Source organism: Phalacrocorax carbo, chromosome 8, assembly GCF_963921805.1.
Source record: "Phalacrocorax carbo chromosome 8, bPhaCar2.1, whole genome shotgun sequence".
Classification (NCBI taxonomy): domain Eukaryota; kingdom Metazoa; phylum Chordata; class Aves; order Suliformes; family Phalacrocoracidae; genus Phalacrocorax; species Phalacrocorax carbo.
In genome coordinates this window covers 20,183,090-20,202,741 of record NC_087520.1, presented here as the reverse complement: position 1 = coordinate 20,202,741, position 19,652 = coordinate 20,183,090, and the positions used below count along the sequence as shown (strand labels likewise).

Here is a 19,652-nt window from a genome sequence, read left to right as displayed (position 1 = left end):
GAATTGGGTATATTAACAGAATGAATATGATTGTAAGCATGCAATATGTCCCTGGTAACCATTTGTATTCCTGGAGTAAATGTTATCTTGCCACAGGATACACTCCATTTTTCAGGATTTTATAATTCAACTGTAATATTCATGGTAGACTGAATCTGACATACAGATGTCTGCAAGAAAATGGTCTATACTTTTTCTCAACCTATAGGGGTTTAATAAACAAAAGGGCAGATGTGTTCTTTGCAGTAGTTTATTTATCACTTAGAAACTCTTGTTTGAAATCCCTTGTATTTACGGGCTTGAGAAAAAAGCCAGCATAAGAACAGCAAGAGTTCATTCTACTGCCCTTGCAAAGCTCAAGTGCAGTTGTTGAATTACAAAGCGAGAAGGAAATCCTGGCCCATTAAGTAAATGCCAAAACCCTCACAAGACCTGCTTGTTTGCAAGTGGTCAGAGTTATTACCTAGTACTTTATCCTTGTCTGTTCATTTGCACTCCTCTCACCTACTGGCTCTATGCCACACCAGAACATATTTTGTATTATGCATTATTTTCCACAGAAATATCAAAAAGTATAAATTATTCTAGTTTCCTGAAGTCCTCATTGGAGACAAACCGCTTTTCAGAACAACAAAAAGAAACAAAACTTTGTCTTAAAATATTCATTTTAAATGCAAGTGAATACTTTTAACAGAAATTTTATCCTCCAAGCTCTGTTCCTCATGAAATAAAGCAGTCCACAAATTTTTCATCTGCCTTGATTTTCGATCACATATCTTAGTCACATTTACCTTTAAAAGAAGAGTCGGGGGTCTAGTTCATTCCCACCCCATAGCAATCCATCTCAAACAGCTGTTTGCAGTCTGGAGAGTTGTGAAAGTACGGCTTAGAAAATCACAAACCTAACATGAAAACCTCATGGGAGGCTGAAGAAATAAAGATTTCAGTATTAATAACTTAAGTAATAATACTTTAAGTATTAATAACTGCTTCATTTCAGTCCCATCCTGTCATATCAATTGTTTCCATAAATATAGGAAAATCATCCAGCTGTAAACTAGCAGAGCAAACTGACCTTCTAGGCGTTGCTCAGCTGCACACATAGCTGCGTGTGACCACGTATGTCAGTGCGCACCAAATCTGGCCATTGCTCAAAAGCAAACAGGCAACACCAACATACTGTTGTAGGAAATGTTCTGCCATGTGCTGGGTAAGCAGGAACGATAACATATAGGGAACAAAGATTTTGAAACAGAAAACTTTTTGTAGAGGTTCTTTAAAAGTTCTTACAATCTTTACAGCTTTTACAGTTCTCACTGGGTTTATTTTACCACAAAGCAGTTCTGAAATAAAACAATCTCAGCTACCAGGTAAGGAAACAGAAGGAAAGAATGATCAGTCACACAGTCTATGGAATATTTCTCACAACTTTCAAAAATGGAGACCTAATACAGTTTTTCTGACAGATCAAAAGTCGCTCTCAAAGTTAACTATTTCAAACTGTGAACTTTGTAAAAGCCTTTCATGTTGCCTCTGCAAGTGCTTAATAGACTGATTTTTCACAATTAATATGTAGCAGTAGAAAAAGAAGTCTTTTATAAATGCAGCTTACCTATTTTTTTGGTTTTGTCTGCAGGGAGCGGCCAAGACTGACTAATCCGAATGAAGACAAGACGGCTTGTGAGATGCAATTCCTAGAAATAGGAATCAAAGCCAACTTTTGAGATAGGAAAAAGTTGTTACTGAATTTCTCCTCATTTTACAGAGATAATTTCAAGTCAGAAATAAACAAAAAATACTGGGGAGTCTGCTGGATGTCTCTGACTCCAACTCCAGTTCAACGGCTGTATCAAGTATTTCAGATATTTGTCAACATGCCAGCAGGGCTCACCTGCTGAAGACACAGTTTGAATGCTTTCCCCAGAATTAATCAGTATAACCCCACATTCTACCCAAGTCACACCACAATGTGATGTCAAATTGACATGTCAGGGATTCAGAAGTGCCATAAAACGCCCCCAAAGCAAACAAACAAAGGAAAAAATCTAGAAAATAAGATGCCACCTTGAAAGGCAGGATTGTGCTAATAGCAAGGTCTCTGCATTTCAAATGCTCCCAACTGAATAAAAGTTTTTTTTAAAAAAATTCCTTGCTAATTCACTACTCTGTTCTGTCTGATACTATTCAGGACCATATGTCTCAGAAAGCCCAGCACGTTAAGTGACTAAAGTCTAATATATGCTGTTTGTTTTCTCACCTTCCCTACAGGATATAAAGGATATGCCCAAGGAAGGGATTCTTTTCTTTTGTTAGGATCTTTGGTTTGGATTTCCTTTTGGCTACCCTTTGTTTTAGTTTTCCCTCTTCTTACAGTGTATTTACCTGTGGCCTTTGCTGAAGGCTGGATACTGTGTTGATGGAGCATAGTTCCAGTATTACAAGGTAACTTTAATATTATTTGAGACATGAAAATTTTTCAATTTTTTCCTTCATTTTCTTTCTGTTTCTGAAAATAAATGACAGCTCATACTGTGCGTAGGTTCCTGCTCATGACAATCTAGGCTGCTAACAGATTGCTAATCTGATAACTGGTCTATTAAAAGATCTTGAGGAGAAAATTTCCTCTTGCTTTCCAACTACAATTTGGGAAACTTATTTCCCTGTATTGAATCACTAATAGTATAAGTTACTGCCACAGTATCTAAAAAGATAATGTTCCTTAAATCAGTTCCACACATTCAAAAAGAACTCAGTCTGCCTCTTCATAACCACTGCCAAGAATCAGAACGTACTGTTATGATACAGGGACAATATCCTAGAGTAGGGAAGTTTTCTATGTGAGAGGAGAACCAAACACATGAACTTATGATCAAAAGAAGTAAGGACAAGCTAGGAAGTTGACAGATTAAAACAGTATGGCACCGGCAAATGCTCCTGTCTACTGGACATGCATTTAATACTGTATTTGCTAGGTTGACAGATATAGACAGAGGAGCCTAGACAGAGACAGTGGCTGCCCATAGAAAATAAACACTAAGAAATTAACCTCTACTGATTTAATACTGTAGGGGTATTACTTTTCAATTCAGTTTGTATTATAAAGCCTATCACCAGTCCTAACAAGGCAGAAGAACTTCTAATAAGCCTTTCCATCAGAGTTATCTTTTTTTATGTAAATGTAGAGGGAAGTTACTTCCCACAACAACTTAAAGTGATTATTCCTCGGTGTTGAAAGAAGCTACCACCTACTTTCTTCTCATGTAGCCCAGATGAGTTTGGTGATTAAGCCATCTCAACAAGCCTGGAAAACAGACGTATTATTGTATTCTTACTCATACTAAGATAATTTTTGGGGTCCCAGAAATGGGGTAGGATCCAGCTGTATGTGGTACTGTAGAAAAAGCAGAACCAGAAGACACTTCCTTTCCTGCAGTTGTATAGAATTCCCAGCCTATTTATAAATATAGGATGACATGGCATCTCTTGGAAAAAGACATTAAAGTATCTCTGTTTCTACCAGCCACTGTTAGACTGTTGAGGTCCCATAGATGGAGTTGGCAGCACCAAGTTCCTGAGCTGTTGCTGCTCCCCCTGCTCATGTGCTAAGGTCCTCAGAGGGGAAGCAGGCATGGACTGGCTAAGATGCTCAGTTGCAACAATAGCTAAAGCTCTCTGTCCTTGTCTAGCTTCTGCACCAGCTCGAAAATGACATTTTTTCTGCCTCTCTAGAAAGCATGCTACTCTAACACAACTGCACACCTATGCAGCAGATGCTGTTGAAAGAAGTCACCTCTCCTCCAAAATCCCTGTAGCAGCACATGCCGAGGGTACAAGTAATCAGCCAGAGTAGGTGTAGATTCCTCTTCACCCAGAGTTTATATTTAAACCAAAAAATACCCCCGAAAATGAGATCAATAATGATCTCAAATCCTACTTGCTTTGTAAAGTTTCCTCCTAAAATAAAACCAGTGAATCAAGAACTTCTAGCTTTCTGTTTAAATATATTTTTGAAAATAGTAAGCTTACACAGTGCTTAGAAAGTTAATTAATTAACGTAGTTAATAAGGGTAACATATGCAACAACATAACAAGCACTTGTGAGGTAAGTACTTCAATTAAGCAAAGGTACGGACTCACATGTTAGCAACTCACTGACTCACCCAGCATCAAAAAAAAAACCATTACATGACAGACAGCAGTAAATGAAAATTCATCATTACTCCAATTTCTTTATTGCTCCAGTTGGTTGACACGGCACTTTAGGCTTCCAGGGCTGTGGCCAAATATGGTTTTTGAGCACACAGGTAATTTTTAACACACAATAAGGTAGAAAGAATCATGTTTTCTCTAGCCAATATTACTTTGATAAGATTTTTATATATATATAGATATATAAATGTGTAAAATGGATTCATTGATGAAATGTCAACATTTCTCTATACTCTTTTGGTACTCTAAACCAAACCATACTGCAGCAATGAAAAGAAATAACATTTTTTATTAACTGCTTCTCTAGTGCTGATAAAATAACAAGTAAAACAAAAGAAGTGAACTAGTAGTCCATCATATGATTTCATGAATAAGAAACAGAGACAAGACAACTAGAAACAGAAACAGAAGTGCTTGGCGGATAAAAGGTGAATTGGACAGGAGCAAGGGACAACATTTGTGCTGGGTTTCTATGTGAGGGATCATTAATCTAAGAATAAAAACTGTCTAATTCCATATCAAAGCATTTACAGACTGGAAAGCTATCCTGTGAACTGCGTGACACTTTGTTCCTGTGGTTTTTGAAATTAAAAGACATTCAGATAGTTACTTTTCAGACAGCTGTTCTAGAGATGTAAGTACAAAATACTACAAAAAGATAAGAAACAAGAAAAAAGGTGCTATACAAGAAAAGCAAGCAATTGTCATCAGGTCATTTTGCTATCTCTAGTCATGTTAACTGATATTTTAGTTTAACTAGACTGAAGGGGAAAATATTAATGGGTAAGAGAACATATATGGCAAGGTTATCAGAACACAGATAAGGCTGCAGACACTGAATACATAACTTTTCTCAGAAACAGGAAAAGCATGGGTGAGATGCAGAAATTAAAGAGTCTGAGATTCTAACCAAATCCCACCAAAAGCAATTAAAAGCCTCACACTGACTTTAATGAACTCTGTCAAACTAACTGTGACCTAATTAAAGGAGCATCTTTTTAAGTACATACTTCAGAGTTAAGCTGGCATAGAAAAATAAAATTCAAAGAGCACAACGGAAAATAAAGAAGACTGCCTAAAGCATGCACCGTCTCACATCTGGTTGGGTTACCATCCTGTGACTGATGACACACATTGGACTGCAGGCAATGAACTGAATTTCGTCAAGCAAAATGAGACAGCAGGAGAATCTGAGCAAAAGCCTTTAGAATTGAGAGCAGGAAGTATTATCTCCTCAGATAAATCTGTCTTGTTTTCTAAGCAACATAAAGATAGCAGAAATGTTAGCAGAAAGGTTAACCTTACTGGAGCAAAACAAACAGCAACCTCAGAGCAGAACCACCACCATATATACAACAAATCCATTGCTGCATCCACACTACTATTTTAGTTTGGCTTGGGAATGCACTTCTAAAGCAAAAAATAGTTATTGCAACCTAGCATGCTTTGGTGTGCATTGCAGAGTGCTCTCAGAGTGTACAAACTGGATTTCTTTTGCAGAAAACTAAATTGGAAGAAAAGCCTCGAGGAATACACACTCTGCTAACACATCCAGTTCATAGCACAGACAAGAGCTAGGTCAAGGTAAGATCTCCAAACATGTATAATGTTGCATGGGTCCTCCACACCAACTGTTTTGCTTTCTAGATCCAGCGCTATCAAACCATGCTACCTGTTATGTTAACCATAGCCTACATATATCATACGTATGCATACAAGTTGTGTCTGGAGAATCTTGCCAACACATTTTAGAGCGCATCAGCTTTGGATGTAGCAGGTTGAAGGAGAAGTGAGATATCTGTTGAACCAGTAGTAAAAAACCCCAAACCTTCATCTGAGTTTAGTTTGAGTTTAGCAGAAAGAATACAAGTAGAAATTCAACAAAAATATCTGGAAAGAGCTTCAAAGGAAGTCTGAAAAGTGCACATCTCTCCCTTGTATTTCTTCCTTCGACAGTGTTTAGTCATGGAATACACCCATACTGCAGCAGAGAGCTGTTTAGAGACAGGGATTTGGAGTAGTTACGCTGTTGCAATACCCAGGCTTCACTTTTGCCTGCAAGCTGGAAGAGATATTATTTGAAGAAATTTGCTTGCCATTGGCTACTGATTCAAAAAAATTCAGGTCCCTATCCCACATGAGGGACTAGAACAGTTTTAAAACTCCTTAGGCTTTTATATGAGATTTAAAACAAAATAAAACAAAATAAAAACGTACCCTACAGCTAAGCGTGACGTGAACTCTAATATTAATAAATAAACTCTCAATCTGAAACAGTTGAAAGACTTTAACTGCATATAATATCTGAAAAGATTAAAACACAGGTATCCGAGACAGTCTTTTCTTTCATTCTGTTTCTCAGTTTAGGAAATGGGCAGTTAATTCTTAACACTAGTATGGCTGGTTTATAGCTAAAAGCTATTTCCCTTGGCCTATATTAAATTGTGTTTACTTGAGAAAGTCAATAAAAGATACCCAGGGAAAACTGAAGTATGAAAGAGATTTCTTATAGTGGAAAACAACCAGCTATCATCGACAGTAATTTACCTCCTTATTGACTGTTTCACCCCAAAGGTCAAGGGATGAATGAACCATGAAACACTTAACTATGGTGTTTCTTTGAAACTCAGATACTTCCCAGATTTAGACTTGTATTAATATATTGGAGTCAACAGTATGTGAAAGAGAAAATGGCTTAGTTGCTCTAAGAAGGCAAGGGGAAAGATTTCAGTTTTGCTTTTGTTTGCCATTTAATTCCTATGGTAAATAAAAGCACACAAGTTATCGCTATTTTAAGCCACACTTGCCCATAAACACTAGAAATTAACTCAGGTAAATAGAGAATATAGAAAAAACATCATTAATTTCCAGTAAATTTTCTTCCAGAAAGACTGACTTATTTTTCCATTTCATTGTGCTGTTACACCCTCAATAAGTTCAGAGACTGCAGACACTTTTTATACCATATCAGAAAACTACAAAATAGATGAAACTCTCAGAAACATCATATTACTCCAATTAATTCCTTAATAAAGTTGTCACTTTATGTATTGTAGTCTCAGTAGTTCTGACCCTTGGAAATAAGGTTCATTGTTGTTAAGACCTCTTGCTATATTTTGTAAATTCTTCTTGCCCTGACTGGAAATTGTAGTGACAGACTTTAAAATAAAATTAGAAGCGGTGGAGGAGGTGATGTAAATTATTTCTAGGTGAAAAGGTTGCATCTAACCACAGGCATCTCAAAGGGCATCTGATGAAAAGGGTGTCCAAATACAGCCAATCCTTAGTATACTGCACATCTCTGAGAAAAAAAAAAAAGTAGCTAAAATATTAATAGCTAGAGTCTATTAGAGTCTATTATAGATTATCTGATGGTAAGGAGATGCCCTTGGACCATCACAAATTTGCCTGCAAAATCACCATTCTTCAAAGATTCTTTAGAGAATTCTTTAAAGAAAGAGTTGAAGTAGCTCATGTTTCAGAATACCACATCATGCCTTCTCTTCGAGATGGCTGCATATTCTGTAACAGTGTTTAGATACAATAACATCTCTAAGTTTTGGAGTTTGTGAGATGGGGTCCCAACTCTGTGCAGTCCATCAGGCTCATTGCTGCCACCCCCAGCAGCCCAAGAGCCTGCAATGGATGTTTTCTTGGTCTTCTTCAAGTGAGTATTTTGAAAATGCCCATTCTCTGAATAACTTCTCATTCATGACTCTGTTTTCATTTTTGGAGAGAGGGGGCTTCAGCTTTTTTAAAGTATTGCTATCAGTCTTCTCCCATATAAAACATACACCTATAATTAACTGCTTGTGCTCCATACTGTATTTGCTATTCTTCTTCAAAAATTGTGAAGCCACAGGAGGAAGAGAGAACCCCCTGGTACAGCTTAAATGACCAAAATACCACAGCTATCTAGAATTTACATTGTTGGATAATACGGCAGATATATTTTTGTGAGTACTTAAAATGTTCCCTATGCTTGTGAAAAAATCAGGATCAATTCCCAAGGAAATTTTGAATAGAGAAACAATAGCATGTAACACTGAATATTGTGCACACTAGATAAGTTGCTCAGATATATTAACCTGGATGTGACAGGAGTCACCTTGCTACATATTGCAGGCATGTTGCAGCAGTGACTCGATTGTCTAATCACTGGTATATCATAATGCTAAATTTCTGAAGGGTGCTTGAGTTGCTTCTGCCCTTCAAACCATTTGCTGGGAAAAACTATAAAGATTTGCAGTTAACCTATACAAAAGGCATTAGGAAACCTGTATGTAACTCTTTAGGGATGACTGTTTAGAACACACTTTAAGCTGGTTTGGATTTCTAGTCTATTTTATGTCCTGGTGCTCTATAGAAACAATTTAGCTGATAGAATCAATGAAAAGAGGTACAAAATTGCTGGCGACAGAATGCTAAGCAGCAGTTCAAATAATTTAAGATGACACAGGAAGGATTATGAGGAACTTATCCATTGAAAATTACCAAGTGTTTGTTGGCATTCAATGTAGGTGGCTATGAAATTAGCTGAGGCATTTGAAATAGCCATTGAAGGACACAGAAATTTTGGCTATGTCCAGTTAAAAAGGCTAACTTTTAACTGTAACTGTCTGTTCCTGAGAAGCCATATAGGCTAGTATTCTTTTCCAGTATGAAAAAAAAAAAAATTGAATGAGGTATGTGACTTTTAGATGGCTTATAACTGTATTGAAAGGCATACATAAAACATTAAGGATGATAAAATAGTTTAACTGGGAAAAAGTACAAATAAGAAACAAATCAATGACTGGAAATATATTAATGATTTAAGGGTTTGTTTGTTTGGTTTTTTTTAATTAGAGCTGTGAGAAATGGTAAATCTAATGCATAGCAACATTTCAAGGAGCACAGCCTTACTGCAAACCCAGAAAAATCTTTTTCTAGTGCTGTGATAATTTTAGAAAACATTAACTGTAGATATTAGAATCTCTTATATAGACAAACGGCAATGAGTACCATAGGGACTGATCTTTGCCTCCATTTACTCACTGGTACCTAGATAAGAACTGAGACAATAAAACAAAATTCTTAATATATTTTTGATTGGTTGATTAGAAGCAGAATTCCCTTCTCTAGAAAGTACTATTTAATGGGCTGATTCTCACTGTATGAATAGAATTGAAAAAAAAAAGCAAGATTTTAGCAAGAGAAATCAAAAGCAGCCCTGAGGATTTCTGCCCAAGTATTTGCTTTCTTGGGAAATGAAGCTTTTCCATTTATATACAGACTGATTTGTTGGGCATCATGTGGGAAAGGCTTCTTGTCCCAACTGGCAAGTAATTGTTAACAAGTTATGTCCAAACACTGTTAGTCTCTGCAACATAAACCACCATTACAACTATGCCTCAGGAATATCCTAAATCCTGAACTTTCTGTCAAATGCACAAGAGTACTTCCAACATCTATATGGTGACCTCTAATAGATAGCAATTAAAAAATAATTTGGAAAGCTGCTAAACGTGCACCAAGAAAAGAAGAAACTACTACCATTTCAGATGCTAGTAAGTTGCATTATGAATTTGGGTTATTTCTTCAAAGAAATTGCTGTAATGGATTATGAGTAGGTGTCATTTTTAGCTGGATGTTTTCTGAGAAGCATATGCTCTAGGGAAAGTCAAACACCAAAATCCCCATGAAATTCTGTCTCGTAAAACAGCTATGAGGAAGTTAAAATCAACATTAGCGCCAAGAATAATTTGAGGGTTGTTGAATATGGGCATCCACCAGATGTCCAAGTGACTTTCTTTAGCTCAGGGACTGATCTTACAAGTCTAAACACACTCTTAACCTGCTCATAACCCTGCAGCTTGAATATGCTGGTAAAAGCTCACTGGAGGAGCACATCACCTATCCTTACACGACCTGTCCATTCTGAGGGGAGCCCACAGAGGTGCTGTTGAGCACTTCGGAGTGCCCTCTTTTACTGCCCAGGGGTTAAGCCTGCTCCTTCTATGTGGCTGATATAGGATTTTTTTTCTTCAACAGTTATGTAAAATGTCATTGAGTTACCTGCGAGCAGTGAGTGCCTATGGAAAACTAGTGCTTTTAATGGCCCAACACATTACATGGTAAGGAGCACTTCATTCACTTACGGTTCTGTTCATGACACAACATAATGCATTGTGGCTTACTTGGGTAACAGCATCAGTTTGTGAACACATAAGTTTATTTGAAATTTAAAGACACTCAGGTTTCCTTAGGGTTAGTCAAGCCCAGCCACACACACTTCCAGTGTGGCAAGCATCTCTCAAAGACAGATAGGGCAAGGGGGGAAGAGAGTGAGGGAAGCCCTTTCTGGTACCTTTCCTTTATAAGTTGACTTAAATCCTGTTGGTGTAAATGCTGAAAGAGGCATCATCTCAGAAAACATCTGCTAGGTTAGATGCCTCAATACTAGCAAGTTTAAGGCCACCTGAAACATGATATTACAGCCAGAAGTCATAAAAAAATAGACTGGTACAAACTGCATTTTAAAATTAAAAAGAACCGTTCCTGAGGACAAGAACAAAATTGTAGCCAAGTTTTCAATTTGTGTAAGAAGCTAAAACTCTAAGTAGACAACAAAAGAGCAATAACAATATATGAGATTGCCATCTGGCCCTCCTTATTTATAAATTAAGAGGCATCACAGGATGGACAGCCAAAAAGAAGCAATAGGTGCTAGATCACTGCCTTCGGTATCTCTTCAGCCTCTGTCTGATCCCTAAACTATGCTGACCAAGTGAGGCTAGGGGGATCCAAACTCTAGGCCCTTATTGATAGTTTTTTCTAGTGTGATTCTTCTTAATTTTTCCATTTGTTCCTTTTTAAAATTTTTCCATTTGTTCCTTTTTTCTTCTTGCATTTTTTTTTTAGTAGACCTGCCTACCACAATACCAGTTTTGAAAAACAGTTAGGAATCTTCACCTAGAAAGACTGCTGAAAAGCAACCTCTCAACTACCTAGAAAGTTTTAGGAATTTTCCTTGTCTCAGGTTTGCTGATTAATGTATATTCTGTATCTCTGGTAGAGAGACATTAGCATCTGAGAGAAGCTGCATTTCCATTTCTAATTCTTTTTCTCAGAGGTGCACACGCTGGTCAGAAGGTAAAAATTAAAAGCACTGCTATAGAAGCCTATATAAGCTATATAAGGTCAACTTATTCCTTTTTTTTACTGTATCTGCAGTGTGCTTTGAATGAAACATTCCTCTTAATAAAAACAGACATCAGAACAGTAATACTACAGGTGAAAGTGTGTTCCCTTCCTCAAAGGGAACATCCACAAAGGCTGCTTTGAGTTAGCATTTAAACAATCACCTTACAGTATTAAGAAATGGGGAAAAGAATATTTCTTCTGTCTTTTAAAGATACAAAATGAAAACCCTCCTTCCCCATGTGGATTTGCTAATTCAACACAACCGCGTTTTATGTAAACACTTATATTCTAATAGCTTGGAATAGGTAGGCTCTGGATTTACACAACAGAAAATAGTCACATCTCATCTGGGGTGGGCAATATTTGGCATCAGGATGTACTGAAGCATCCTGTAGTAACACCTGGTAAAATCACTCTGAATTTCTTAAGTATTTTCTCCTAACTTTAATTCTGAACACCCAGGTAAATGTCTGTCTTCATAAATGGCTGGCTGGATAGTACATGGGACTAGCCTTATGCTTTGCTTCAAGAATGTTGCAGCTGCATATCCAAAGCTTCTTGCACCTCACATTGTGACAAAATTCCTGTTAAGCTATTATTTTGCAGAAATTGCTTGAGTTTAGCTTTAGGAATATCTTTTTCCTTTTTGCTGTTGGAATTACCCATGCCAGTAGTGCTGAGCAGTACAGATAGAGACTTTACTTATGAACCTAGAAATCCAATACCCATTCGGCCAAATATTCAACGTTGTAATATACAGACATTACTATTTAAAGGCAGACGTGCTACCAACTGAACAGGGTGGGTAAATACCTACTACTTTCTAATGTGGAACTCTGAGTTTTGGCCCTGGAAAGAAGTTAGCAGCATTAACCCAAACCCTCTGCTCTCTCTAAGCCTTTGCTAGACACCTTTGATCCCCCTCTCTTCTTCCATAGCTCCTTCTTGACCTCAAGGCACTCCTACTGCCTTTCCATTGGATGCCATGCTTGGATCCACAACTAAATTTAGTCACCTGCTTCAGCCATACAATCTTTTTATTCATACACTACTCTTCTGTAGCCTTGCAGCAAAATAAATTAACATCGCAAAAGTCCCACACCTGCACCAGGGGCAGTACAGTTTCTTTAGCGCTCTGCTTATATCTCTTCTTCAACTTCAGGCCCCTTTCATCTGCATGAAAGCAGTTATTCTCTTTCACCCAAATCTCTCTCTAGCCCTTTGCTTCTTTATTTTCTTGTTCAAGTCTGATGGGATTCAGGTGAAACATTTATTTCGGTGTCCCATCTGAGTAGGTTACTTGAATGACAGACTTCTTGTATAGCCATTCTCACAGCACCTGGACAGATATCGCCATCTCTTTTCAGCCTTCATTTGTTGTCATCTATCTGATCACAAGTGTTTAAGCCTCTTCTGATGCTCATATGACTCATGAAGCCTTGCCAAGGCTGAGGTAATTATTAATACATATTCCTTCATCAGTACTAACAGCCATCAAAGCAAATTTTCACAATTTAAGATAAGTGTTTTTATTTGTCATCCTTTTGTGAAATTATTCTGGTTCCCAAAAGAACTGGATTTTAATATAGTCAGTTTTGAAATATCTTTGGCAATCCTTATACTGCAACCACATATGAAGATCTCTGTGGATGTCTCTGTTTTACTCTTCTGCCATATTTTCAAGGGGATGGAATATAGTCTGCGCTACCTTAACATGTTCATTAACGTCTATACCCTTATAACATAATCATTCCATTAAAGCGAGGTTTTACATAATAAGTTTTTTAAAATTAATTTTTTAGCTGCATATGAACTTACAGATAAAAAGAAAAGAATATCAAGCAGGACAAATTACGTTCAGTCTGCGTATGAAATATTCTGGTTTCTTCATTCTTCATACAGGAAAATAAAAATGCCGATGCTGTCCATCTTAACATTCAAATAGTCTCAAATAAAATCAGTGCTTGTCATCAAAGACGATAGCCCTGGGTACAAGTACTTTGAAACAGTTATAAGCTGAAAGCATGTGTGCTTCTCAGTATGTTAATTGCTCCAGTTCTGAGCAGTGACACAGTTCTGCTTAATTGTTCTGCTTGCATGGTGCATACGCTCTGTAGTTAAAACCCCCAAAACATCAGAAAGAGAATTCTAATTATATGTTTCATTAACTTTCAAGAAAATAGTATGCACTATTGACTTTCAGGTGCCATAATAAATGGGTCTGGGTGTTTTTTTTTTTCCCTCTGAGCTAATTTATTCTCTTTCAAAAAGTCCCCCTCCAGCTGGAGAAAATAATGTTTAGGAAAGAATGGAGGGCAGGTATCTTTATTTTAGACAGTTGCTGGAGAATGGCAAATGGATAGTCCATATATTTTAGTTAAATATTCTTTTCATATGAACAAACTATCTGAATGTCAGAACACCTGCTAAAGGAACTTTTGAAAGTCCAAGGCAAAATACAGGAGGGTTGGGTTTTTTTAATGCTTTTTTAAAGACTCCTCACAGTTGGCAGTTTGTCCCTTAATATCTACCTCTTGATAATGCATTGACTCAGTTTTAAATTCACTTTTTCAATTCTTTCAAGGAGTTATACGTATATATTTTTGGAACATATTACAGAAATTCAGTATATGAACAACTAGAAAATATTTACCTTTTTCAGCCACATAAACTCTGATAGTCCAAGCCAGAAAATTTTTCTCCCTACTGCCTCTACCTAAGAAGCATTAGGCATCAGGAAAATGGAGATCTTTTTGCGAGCATCCATTAAGGACAGTCTCAGGTTCTCCTGCCTCTTCCACACACACCACACCACACCTTTTCCCTTCCCCTAAATAAAACAACTTTATGATAATCTTGTTCCTAGCTCCTATTTTTGACTTGATGAAGCTCCTTTCTAATCAGGAAACATAAACTTAAAAGTCAAGTGCAATCAGAGATTATTAGGCAAGAAGTGATTATGAGAAATATTTAAAGATAACAGCTAATGCCATATGAGTATAAAAAGGAAACACCCTTCAAACTTAAAACAAATTAACTTCACTATCTTTCTTTGTTTTGATTTACCACACAAATAACCTAAAAATGGGTTGATGTGCTCCTGTCCTATCCCAGTCTTAGGAGAGGAAACGTTTTTGAGAGGAAGATTTAACCACAGATTTTCTTAATAAAATCTGATACTGTAATTTATTTTGACAGCCTGCACAGAAAGCAATGACTGGACAGCAAGCACTAGAAACTTAACTACCCCATAATTTGCCATGTTTCAGATCAAGAGTGTAAGCACTTAAGCTGACGCAAGTGAAGAAAGAGCTCTTGATATTATATATGCACACTGCCTCTGTTCTGTCAACACTGGTTGTCAGCTCTGCAGCAAGACATATCCAGCAGAAGGTGATAGTAAATGATGTTCTGAACATCAGGGAGAAGGGCTTTGGTTTTGTATTTGTAAGAAATTCAGATAAAGACTTATTCACACAAGCTCATAAAATATTGTGTGTATACTGTGTTCTGAAGCATCTTTCCGTTACATGTGGGAATGGAACAAGAAAGTCAGATACAATTTCTTCTTCTGCATCCAAATCTTTAAATTTCATTCAAATCCATTTTGTTTTGATTGTTTTTCTAAATATGATCAGGAAGTTATGGGATATGAATCTGTGGGAATTGTGCTTCCAGTATCTTTAGCTCTCTTTCACTCTAGAGACTGGACATTCTAATTATAGTGCATGTCCCATGATACGCTACTGGAGTTTAGCCATAAAAGAATATAAATGCATCATGGGATCTGTACTCTAGATGCATAGATGGCTCCTCAAGGAAAACCTGTACCTCAGAAGACCTGGAAGTACAAGTTTTGCCAGGTGCTTCCAGGAAGCTTACAGAAAGCAATGAAATGAAGTTATTATGAGAATTATGAGAATATGATTATATTCTCCAGTGAAATAGAGAATTCCACTGAAGAGGAACCATTCCACAGAAGTTCACCTGCAGAAAAAAATCCCTCATATGAAAACATTTCAATGGAAGAGTAGGCTTCACTGAAAAATTTTCACATTATCGTTACTTAGAAATTGCTTAAAGCCTCTGTTTTAAAAATTCACAAAGAAAGAGCTCCGCCAGTAGGACACCAACAAAAGTAAAAGATGAGAAAAGTATGCCTGTTGCAAGGCCTTGGGAAGTCACAATGCTTTCAGACAAATTGGGTTAAATTGTGTGACAGAGTTCAATTCCCATCTTCTCCATAGGTGCTGACTGCATATGAACTTCTGGCAAACAAGTTGACAATATGACAGCATTCCAGAGTATTTAAAGAATTATTCATATGCCCTTCCAGCTCTTCCAGTATCCAATTTAGTAGTTCTAAGTCTCCGGACAAAGCCCCTAGATTGCCCAGACTATGACAGGTGACAGAAGTGGATTGTTTATGTGCTGCATGAACAGGACAGATGATCTTAAAAATACAGCCATGGCTGGTCTGTTTAGATATATAATTTAGATAGCATGCAAATATGAATTTCTAGTTTTCTTGTTCTTCCCTTTCTCTTCTAGAAAAGACCAGCAGCAAGGTCGCATGCATCAATGCCATCTGTTACCTGCCTTGGCACTGCTGGCTGCAGCTCTGCACCTTCCATCCCCACATATCACTCAGTAAAGCCTCAGCCTTTGACTTTGGTATCACCAAGGCTCTCGCTGCTCCCAGCAGCCCTGGGGCATCAGTGGGCAGCTCTGCAATGTGGGAACACAAGGGCACCTGCTCGCAAGGAGCTGTTCCCAACTGAGAAGAGCCCAAGCTGTGGAATCTTTCTTACATGTATAGAGATGAAAGTTTTATTTGTGTTTGTGAATGCAAGAGCTTAGACATAAGGGGTTTCCCCATGCCCTACCATCTGGGACTGAGAAGTTAAATTATTCTGCTTTTCTACATTTACTTCTGATATATTTCCAGTAAGCATACTTTTCATAAAACCCACACAAAGCTACGATTAATTAGAATTTGGTTCTACACTAAGTAATTATTCTAAGTGGTAACGTATAGTAAGAAACCATAAAGATAATGAAGATTTATCAGTATATTAACAGAGATTGCTCATTGTGTGCATCTTAGCAGCAATATCTATTTGCAACTCAAGCAATATAGACTAAAAAACTGCAAAAGTCCAAACTTTCTACTTGGAACAAATAAAATAAAATGAAATTTTTTGTTAAACATCTTCTTCACATACATAATAATTAAATCTAAAGTTTAAAGAACTTTCCTGTTCTAGTTCTGAAATAGTTCACATGTCTCAGGATGATTATTATCTGTCATGAGTTTCCAAAATTTCAGGCTAAATCTAGGAGCTTGGAAAATTATTTTTCAATTGTCTTTTAAAGTTTCAGATGCTCATGTTAAAATATTTTAAGTAGAGAAATTAGGAAAAAGTGAATGGAAGAATACTGACCATTATTTCCAGTGGAGTTATACTTTACACCTGTATTATGCTAGACAGATAATTAACAACCAATGTCATCAGAAGACAGTGCTGCAAACTTACATTAATGTATAATTTTGAAACTGAGTAATTGCATTTGTTATGGGCCCTTTGGGGAATTAGCATGTCAAGTTCATCCTTCCCATTTCAATTACAGATATAACACAAATAAATCAAGCCAAGTCAATATTCTCGGAAGTCAGTTTCCTATATGCCCATGTCTGCTTGGATTTTTCAAATACTAATCTATGCATAGCAAGGAACTCTTGGGGTTTGTGTTTTGTTTGTTTGTTTGTTTTTTAATCTAGTCTTTTGCCACACACATTTACGTGGATAAACATTTATTTAAAAGAATCTTATACTCTACTTTTATTCCATGTTTGCCTCATTTTTTTCAAATCTTTCTCTTTCCTGTTCATTTCAGTATTTCTGCAACCTATCCATTTCCTTCAAGCATTAAGGCACCTTGCAAACTAAGAAAAATAAACCACCTTGTTACCATTCATATTTTATGCCATTACTATATATTGGTGATATTGGAATCTACAATGCTACCTTATACTCAATAACTTCTTTTATATGTGGTCATAAGCCAATATAAACTAAACACTGTTGCCATGGCCCCATGGCAAAAACAGGGGCTTGAGGATTTAATTATGCCAAAAATCTGGGTATAAACAGAAAAGATGAAGCATTGATCTTTGTGGTCTGTATCAATTTTAGAAGCACAAGGAGGTAAGGGTGAGATTCTTGGGTGGTCTGTCTGATGTCTTGTAAGGACCTCAGGGATTTTACTTGGATGCCTGCTGAAGTCTAGCACAAAGGACATATAAAAATTTCCTCTTACCAGCTTTTTCTTCCTTACTTTTGGATTCTGCGATTTTTGATGATTTAACAAAGCTGTTACCATTGGGTAGGGGGTAGGAATGAAATAAAAGGACAACAGTTTGAGTTACCAAGCTAGCCTGCTGCACAGTCCAGCTCTTTCAGTTATGATTTGCTGAACATAGTTTTTTTTAAACTTCCTTACATATACCTGCAGCTGCTTATCCTCAGACCAGGACAACTTTTCTTAGTCTGGTCCACTATAACACAATTTAAATTAATAACCTTCCTATCAAGGCCATTCCTTGTAGCTGTCTTATCTTCAGAGGAGTTACCACCCATGATTTTAATAGGGTCAGAGAAGTAGCCTTCCATGGGCATTGAAGCAGCAAGATGTTGGCATCGCTGTCTTGGTGTCTAACCCTCACCAGACAAATTAGCAGCAACATCCCAGAATGAACAGCCATGGTTTAAGATTTCTGTGACTGAGAGCCCTAAGTGCAAACACTCGGTCTCATCCAGTTCAACTTTACCCGCTGGAAGGAAGTAACAGCAATTTCTCTGCATTACAGCAATGTACTTTGCCACTCTGTGCCATTGTGGCCATCTGTTCCTGCAAGTGAATCACAGAATCACTGAATGGTAGGATTGGAAGGGACCTCTGGAGATCATCTCATCCAACCCCCCTGCTTGAGCAGGCAGACCTAGACCAGGGGGCACAGGAACACGTCCAGGTGGGGTTTTAATGTCTCCAGGGAAGGAGAATCTACAACCTCCCTGGGCAGCCTGTGCCACTGCTCTGTCACCCTCACAGGAAAGAAGTTTTTTCTCACATTTAGCTGGAATTTCCTGTCTTCCAACTTGTGCCCATTGCCCCCTGTCCGGTCATTGGGCACCACTGAAAAGAGTCCAGTCCCATCATCCTGACACCCACCCTTCAGATATTTATAAGCACTGATGAGATCCCCCTCTCAGGCTTCTCTTCTCCAGGCTAAACAAACACAAGTCTCTCAACCTTTCCTCATATGGGAGATGCTCCAGCCCCCTGATCATCTTCATAGCTCTCTGTTGGACTGGCTCAAGCAGTTCCAAACCCTTCTTAAACTGGGGGGGCCCAGAACAGGACACAGCACTCCAAATGTGGTCTCACCAGTGCAGAGTAGAGGGGGAGGATAACCTCCCTCCACCTGCTGGCCACACTTCTTTTAATGCACCCCAGGATACCATTGGCCTTCTTGGCCACAAGGGCACATTGCTGGCTCAGGGTCACCTTGTTGTCCACCAGCACTGCAAGGTCCTTCACAACAGAGCTGCTTTCCAGTAGTTCAGCCCCCAGCCTGTACCGGTGCATGGGGTTGTTCCTCCCCAAGTGCAGGACCTTGCACTTGCTCTTGCTGAATTTCCTCAGGTTCCCTTCGGCCCAGCTCTCCAGCCTGTCCAGGTCTCGCTGGATGGCAGCACAGCCTTCTGGTGTATCAGCCACTCCTCCCAGCTTGGTATCATTAGCAAACTTGCTGAGGTTACACTCTATGCCTTCATCCAGGTCACTGATGAATATATTGAACAGGACTGGACCCAGCACAGACCTCTGAGGAACACCACTAGTGACAGGCCTCCATCCAGACTCTGCCCAATTGATCACGACCCTCTGAGTTCTGTTGTTGAGCCAGTTCTCAATCCACCTCACTGTCCACTCATCCAACCCACACTTCCTTAACTTGTCTGTGAGGATGCTATGGGAGACAGTGTCGAATGCCTTACTGAGGCCAAGATAGACAACATCCACTGGTCTCCCTTCATCGACCCAGCCAGTCACGCCATCATAGAAGGCTATCAGGTTGGTCAAGCATGATCCCCACTTGGTGAATCCATGTTGACTACTTCTGATAACCTTCTTTTCCTCTACATGCCTGGAGATGACCTCCACGATGAACTGCTACATCACCTTTCCAGCAATGG

General features: G+C 38.1%; 1 long non-coding RNA gene across 9 annotated transcripts in view; it reads right to left on the bottom strand.

The window, feature by feature from the left end:
* Positions 1–19,652, bottom strand: part of LOC135314733 (uncharacterized) — a 340,184-nt gene that overhangs the window by 75,705 nt on the left and 244,827 nt on the right. For all 9 annotated transcript variants that reach the window (XR_010374203.1, XR_010374202.1, XR_010374206.1 and 6 more), the window contains 2 exons: positions 1,613–1,694; positions 792–926 (listed from right to left, as the gene is read on the bottom strand). This is a non-coding gene — a long non-coding RNA (uncharacterized LOC135314733). The remainder of the gene's footprint in view (positions 1–791; positions 927–1,612; positions 1,695–19,652) is intronic.